Source organism: Mobula birostris, chromosome 3 (assembly GCF_030028105.1).
Source record: "Mobula birostris isolate sMobBir1 chromosome 3, sMobBir1.hap1, whole genome shotgun sequence".
Classification (NCBI taxonomy): domain Eukaryota; kingdom Metazoa; phylum Chordata; class Chondrichthyes; order Myliobatiformes; family Myliobatidae; genus Mobula; species Mobula birostris.
The window spans coordinates 85,960,107-85,967,091 of record NC_092372.1 but is presented as its reverse complement, the minus strand read 5'-3'; positions in this window follow the sequence as shown (position 1 = coordinate 85,967,091).

Sequence of the window (6,985 nt, the reverse complement as noted above, 5' to 3'; positions counted from 1 at the left end):
CTTGAGGGTAGGCAGGAGGCTGGAGTCTTCAGGCTGAGGCTAGGCAGGATGCTGGATTCTTCAGGCTTGAGGCTAGGCAGGAGGCTGGAGGCTTTAGGCTCGAGACTAGAGGCCAGAGAATTGAGGCAAGGCTAGGTAGGAGGCTGGTGTCTTCAGGCTTAAGGCTAGACAGGTGACTGGAGTCTTTAGGTCTGTGGCTAGACAGGAGGCTGGAGTCTTTAGGGTTGAAACTAGAGGCCAGAGACTTGAGGCAAGACTAGGCAGGAGGCTGGAGTTGTCAGGCTTGAGGCCAGAGGCCAGAGACTTGAGGCGAGGCTAGGTAGGAGGCTGGAGTCTTCAGGCTTGATGCTAGGCTAGAGGCTGGAGTCTTCAGGCTTGAGGCTAGGCAGGATGCTGGTGTCTTCATGCTTGAGGCTAGGCAGGAGGCTGGAGTCTTCAGGCTTGTGGCTAGTGGCTAGAGACTTGAGGCGAGGCTAGGCAGGAGACTGGAATCTTCAGGCTTTAGGCTAGACAGGAGGCTGGAGTCTTCAGGCTTACGGCTAGACAGGAGGCTGGAGTCTTTAGAATTGAGAGTAGAGGCCAGAGACTTGAGGCCAGACTAGGCAGGAGGCTGTATTCTTCAGGCTTGAGGATAGGCAAGAGTCTGGATCCTTCAAGCTTGAGGCTAGAGGCCAGAGTCTTGAGACGAGGCTGGTCAGGAGGCTGGATTCATCAGGCTTGAGGCTAGGCAGGAGGCTGGAGCCTTCAACCTTGAGGCTAGAGGCCAGAGACTTGAGGCGAGGCTAGGCAGGAGGCTGGAGTCTTCAGGCTTGAGGCTAGGCAGGAGGCTGTTGTTTTCCAACTTGAGGCGAGATAGGAGGCTGAAGTCTTCAGGCTTGCGGCTGGACAGGAGGCTGGAGTCTTCAGGTTGGAGTCTAGACAGGAAGCTGGAGTCTTCAGGCTTGAGGCTAGGCAGGAGGCTGGAGTCCTCAGGATTGAGGCTAGAGGCCAGAGACTTGAGCCAAGGCTAGGCAGGAGGCTGGTGTCTTCAGGCTTGGGGCTAGGCAGGAGGCTGAAGTCTTCAGGCTTGAGGCTAGAGGACAGAGACTTGAGCCAAGGCTAGGTAGGAGGCTGGAGTCTTCAGGCTTGATGCTACGAAGGAGGCTGGAGTCTTCAGGCATGAGGCTAGGCAGGAGGCTGTAGTCTTCAGGCTTGAGGCTAGAGGACAGATACTTGAGGCGAGGCTGGTCAGGAGGCTGGATTCTTCAGGCTTGAGGCTAGGCAGGAGGCTGGAGCCTTCAACGTTGAGGCTAGAGGCCAGAGACTTGAGGCGAGGCTAGGCAGGAGGCTGGTGTCTTCAGGATTGAGGCTAGGCAGGAGGCTGGTGTTTTCGGGCTTGAGGCTAGACAGGAGGCTGGAGTCTTTAGGCTTGAGGCTAGGCAGAAGGCTGGAGTCTTTAGGCTTGAGACTAGAAGCCAGAGACTTGAGGCGAAGCTAGGCAGGAGGCTGGTGACTTCAGGCTTGTGGGTAGGCAGGAGGCTAGAGACTTCAGGCTTGAGGCTAGGCAGGAGGCTGCAGTCTTCAGGCTTGAGGCTAGGCAGGAGGCTGGAGTCTTCAGGATTGAGGCTAGAGGCCAGAGACTTCAGGCGAGGCTAGGCAGGAGGCTGCAGTCTTCAGGCTTGAGGCTAGGCAGGAGGCTGGAGTCTTCAGGATTGAGGCTAGAGGCCAGAGACTTGAGGCGAGGCTAGACAGGAGGATGGAGTCTTCAGGCTTGAGACTAGACAGGAGGCTGGAGTCTTCAGGCTTGAGGGTAGGCAGGAGGCTGGAGTCTTCAGGCTGAGGCTAGGCAGGATGCTGGATTCTTCAGGCTTGAGGCTAGGCAGGAGGCTGGAGGCTTTAGGCTCGAGACTAGAGGCCAGAGAATTGAGGCAAGGCTAGGTAGGAGGCTGGTGTCTTCAGGCTTAAGGCTAGACAGGTGACTGGAGTCTTTAGGTCTGTGGCTAGACAGGAGGCTGGAGTCTTTAGGGTTGAGACTAGAGGCAAGAGACTTGAGGCGAGACTAGGCAGGAGGCTGGAGTCTTCAGGGTTGAGACTAGAGGCCAGAGACTTGAGGCGAGGCTGGTCAGGAGGCTGGATTCTTCAGGCTTGAGGCTAGGCAGGAGGCTGGAGCCTTCAACCTTGAGGCTAGAGGCCAGAGACTTGAGGCGAGGCTAGGCAGGAGGCTGGAGTCTTCAGGCTTGAGGCTAGGCAGGAGGCTGTTGTTTTCCAACTTGAGGCGAGATAGGAGGCTGAAGTCTTCAGGCTTGCGGCTGGACAGGAGGCTGGAGTCTTCAGGTTGGAGTCTAGACAGGAAGCTGGAGTCTTCAGGCTTGAGGCTAGGCAGGAGGCTGGAGTCCTCAGGATTGAGGCTAGAGGCCAGAGACTTGAGCCGAGGCTAGGCAGGAGGCTGGTGTCTTCAGGCTTGGGGCTAGGCAGGAGGCTGAAGTCTTCAGGATTGAGGCTAGAGGACAGAGACTTGAGCCAAGGCTAGGTAGGAGGCTGGAGTCTTCAGGCTTGAGGCTTGCCGGGAGGCTGGATACTTCAGGCTTGATGCTACGAAGGAGGCTGGAGTCTTCAGGCTTGAGGCTAGGCAGGAGGCTGGAGTCTTCAGGCTTGAGGCTAGAGGCCAGAGACTTGAGGCGAGGCTGGTCAGGAGGCTGGATTCTTCAGGCTTGAGGCTAGGCAGGAGGCTGGAGCCTTCAACCTTGAGGCTAGAGGCCAGAGACTTGAGGCGAGGCTAGGCAGGAGGTTGGTGTCTTCAGGATTGAGGCTAGGCAGGAGGCTGGTGTTTTCGGGCTTGAGGCTAGACAGGAGGCTGGAGTCTTTAGGCTTGAGGCTAGGCAGAAGGCTGGAGTCTTTAGGCTTGAGACTAGAAGACAGAGACTTGAGGCAAAGCTAGGCAGGAGGCTGGTGACTTCAGGCTTGTGGGTAGGCAGGAGGCTGCAGTCTTCAGGCTTGAGGCTAGGCAGGAGGCTGGAGTCTTCAGGCTTGAGGGTAGGCAGGAGGCTGGAGTCTTCAGGCTGAGGCTAGGCAGGATGCTGGATTCTTCAGGCTTGAGGCTAGGCAGGAGGCTGGAGGGTTTAGGCTCGAGACTAGAGGCCAGAGAATTGAGGCAAGGCTAGGTAGGAGGCTGGTGTCTTCAGGCTTAAGGCTAGACAGGTGACTGGAGTCTTTAGGTCTGTGGCTAGACAGGAGGCTGGAGTCTTTAGGGTTGAGACTAGAGGCCAGAGACTTGAGGCGAGACTAGGCAGGAGGCTGGAGTTGTCAGGCTTGAGGCTAGAGGCCAGAGACTTGAGGCGAGGCTAGGTAGGAGGCTGTAGTCTTCAGGCTTGAGGCTAGGCTAGGTAGGAGGCTGGAGTCTTCAGGCTTGAGGCTAGGCAGGATGCTGGTGTCTTCATGCTTGAGGCTAGGCAGGAGGCTGGAGTCTTCAGGCTTGTGGCTAGTGGCTAGAGACTTGAGGCGAGGCTAGGCAGGAGACTGGAATCTTCAGGCTTTAGGCTAGACAGGAGGCTGGAGTCTTCAGGCTTGCGGCTAGACAGGAGGCTGGAGTCTTTAGAATTGAGAGTAGAGGCCAGAGACTTGAGGCCAGACTAGGCAGGAGGCTGCATTCTTCAGGCTTGAGGATGGGCAAGAGTCTGGATCCTTCAAGCTTGAGGCCAGAGGCCAGAGACTTGAGGCGAGGCTGGTCAGGAGGCTGGATTCTTCAGGCTTGAGGCTAGGCAGGAGGCTGGAGCCTTCAACCTTGAGGCTAGAGGCCAGAGACTTGAGGCGAGGCTAGGCAGGAGGCTGGAGTCTTCAGGCTTGAGGCTAGGCAGGAGGCTGTTGTTTTCCAACTTGAGGCTAGATAGGAGGCTGGAGTCTTCAGGCTTGTGGCTGGACAGGAGGCTGGAGTCTTCAGGTTGGAGTCTAGACAGGAAGCTGGAGTCTTCAGGCTTGAGGCTAGGCAGGAGGCTGGAGTCCTCAGGATTGAGGCTAGAGGCCAGAGACTTGAGCCGAGGCTAGGCAGGAAACTGGAGACTTCAGATTTGTGGCTAGGCAGGAGGTTGGAGTCTTCAGGTTGGAGTCTAGACAGGAGGCTGGAGTCTTCAGGCTTGAGGCTAGGCAGGAGGCTGGAGTCCTCAGGATTGAGGCTAGAGGCCAGAGACTTGAGCCGAGGCTAGGCAGGAGGCTGGTGTCTTCAGGCTTGGGGCTAGGCAGGAGGCTGAAGTCTTCAGGCTTGAGGCTAGAGGACAGAGACTTGAGCCAAGACTAGGTAGGAGGCTGGAGTCTTCAGGCTTGAGGCTTGCCAGGAGGCTGGATACTTCAGGCTTGATGCTACGAAGGAGGCTGGAGTCTTCAGGCTTGAGGCTAGGCAGGAGGCTGGAGTCTTCAGGCTTGAGGCTAGAGGCCAGAGACTTGAGCCGAGGCTAGGCAGGAGGCTGGAGTCTTCAGGTTTGTGGCTAGGCAGGAGGCTGGAGTCTTCAGGTTTGTGGCTAGGCAGGAGGCTGGTATCTTCAGGATTCAGGCTTGGCAGGAGGCTGAAGTCTTCAGGCTTGAGGCTAGGCAGGAGGCTGGAGCCTTCAACCTTGAGGCTAGAGGCCAGAGACTTGAGGCGAGGCTAGGCAGGAGGCTGGTGTCTTCAGGATTGAGGCTAGGCAGGAGGCTGGTGTTTTCGGGCTTGAGGCTAGACAGGAGGCTGGAGTCTTTAGGCTTGAGGCTAGGCAGAAGGCTGGAATCTTTAGGCTTGAGACTAGAAGCCAGAGACTTGAGGCGAAGCTAGGCAGGAGGCTGGTGACTTCAGGCTTGTGGGTAGGCAGGAGGCTAGAGACTTCAGGCTTGAGGCTAGGCAGGAGGCTGCAGTCTTCAGGCTTGAGGCTAGGCAGGAGGCTGGAGTCTTCAGGATTGAGGCTAGAGGCCAGAGACTTCAGGCGAGGCTAGGCAGGAGGCTGCAGTCTTCAGGCTTGAGGCTAGGCAGGAGGCTGGAGTCTTCAGGATTGAGGCTAGAGGCCAGAGACTTGAGGCGAGGCTAGGCAGGAGGATGGAGTCTTCAGGCTTGAGTCTAGACAGGAGGCTGGAGTCTTCAGGCTTGAGGGTAGGCAGGAGGCTGGAGTCTTCAGGCTGAGGCTAGGCAGGATGCTGGATTCTTCAGGCTTGAGGCTAGGCAGGAGCCTGGAGGCTTTAGGCTCGAGACTAGAGGCCAGAGAATTGAGGCAAGGCTAGGTAGGAGGCTGGTGTCTTCAGGCTTAAGGCTAGACAGGTGACTGGAGTCTTTAGGTCTGTGGCTAGACAGGAGGCTGGAGTCTTTAGGGTTGAGACTAGAGGCCAGAGACTTGAGGCGAGACTAGGCAGGAGGCTGGAGTTGTCAGGCTTGAGGCTAGAGGCCAGAGACTTGAGGCGAGGCTAGGTAGGAGGCTGTAGTCTTCAGGCTTGAGGCTAGGCTAGGTAGGAGGCTGGAGTCTTCAGGCTTGAGGCTAGGCAGGATGCTGGTGTCTTCATGCTTGAGGCTAGGCAGGAGGCTGGAGTCTTCAGGCTTGTGGCTAGTGGCTAGAGACTTGAGGCGAGGCTAGGCAGGAGACTGGAATCTTCAGGCTTTAGGCTAGACAGGAGGCTGGACTCATTAGAATTGAGAGTAGAGGCCAGAGACTTGAGGCCAGACTAGGCAGGAGGCTGCATTCTTCAGGCTTGAGGATGGGCAAGAGTCATGATCCTTCAAGCTTGAGGCCAGAGGCCAGAGTCTTGAGGCGAGGCTGGTCAGGAGGCTGGATTCTTCAGGCTTGAGGCTAGGCAGGAGGCTGGAGTCTTCAGGTTGGAGTCTAGACAGAAGGCTGGAGTCTTCAGGCTTGAGGCTAGGCAGGAAGCTGGAGTCCTCAGGATTGAGGCTAGAGGCCAGAGACTTGAGCCGAGGCTAGGCAGGAGGCTGGTGTCTTCAGGCTTGGGGCTAGGCAGGAGGCTGAAGTCTTCAGGCTTGAGGCTAGAGGACAGAGACTTGAGCCAAGACTAGGTAGGAGGCTGGAGTCTTCAGGCTTGAGGCTTGCCAGGAGGCTGGATACTTCAGGCTTGATGCTACGAAGGAGGCTGGAGTCTTCAGGCTTGAGGCTAGGCAGGAGGCTGGAGTCTTCAGGCTTGAGGCTAGAGGCCAGAGACTTGAGGCGAGGCTAGGCAGGAGGCTGGTATCTTCAGGATTGAGGCTAGGCAGGAGGCTGGTGTTTTCGGGCTTGAGGCTAGACAGGAGGCTGGAGTCTTTAGGCTTGAGGCTAGGCAGAAGGCTGGAATCTTTAGGCTTGAGACTAGAAGCCAGAGACTTGAGGCGAAGCTAGGCAGGAGGCTGGTGACTTCAGGCTTGTGGGTAGGCAGGAGGCTAGAGACTTCAGGCTTGAGGCTAGGCAGGAGGCTGCAGTCTTCAGGCTTGAGGCTAGGCCGGAGGCTGGAGTCTTCAGGATTGAGGCTAGAGGCCAGAGACTTCAGGCGAGGCTAGGCAGGAGGCTGCAGTCTTCAGGCTTGAGGCTAGGCAGGAGGCTGGAGTCTTCAGGATTGAGGCTAGAGGCCAGAGACTTGAGGCGAGGCTAGGCAGGAGGATGGAGTCTTTAGGATTGAGACTAGACAGGAGGCTGGAGTCTTCAGGCTTGAGGGTAGGCAGGAGGCTGGAGTCTTCAGGCTGAGGCTAGGCAGGATGCTGGATTCTTCAGGCTTGAGGCTAGGCAGGAGGCTGGAGGCTTTAGGCTCGAGACTAGAGGCCAGAGAATTGAGGCAAGGCTAGGTAGGAGGCTGGTGTCTTCAGGCTTAAGGCTAGACAGGTGACTGGAGTCTTTAGGTCTGTGGCTAGACAGGAGGCTGGAGTCTTTAGGGTTGAGACTAGAGGCCAGAGACTTGAGGCGAGACTAGGCAGGAGGCTGGAGTTGTCAGGCTTGAGGCTAGAGGCCAGAGACTTGAGGCGAGGCTAGGTAGGAGGCTGTAGTCTTCAGGCTTGAGGCTAGGCTAGGTAGGAGGC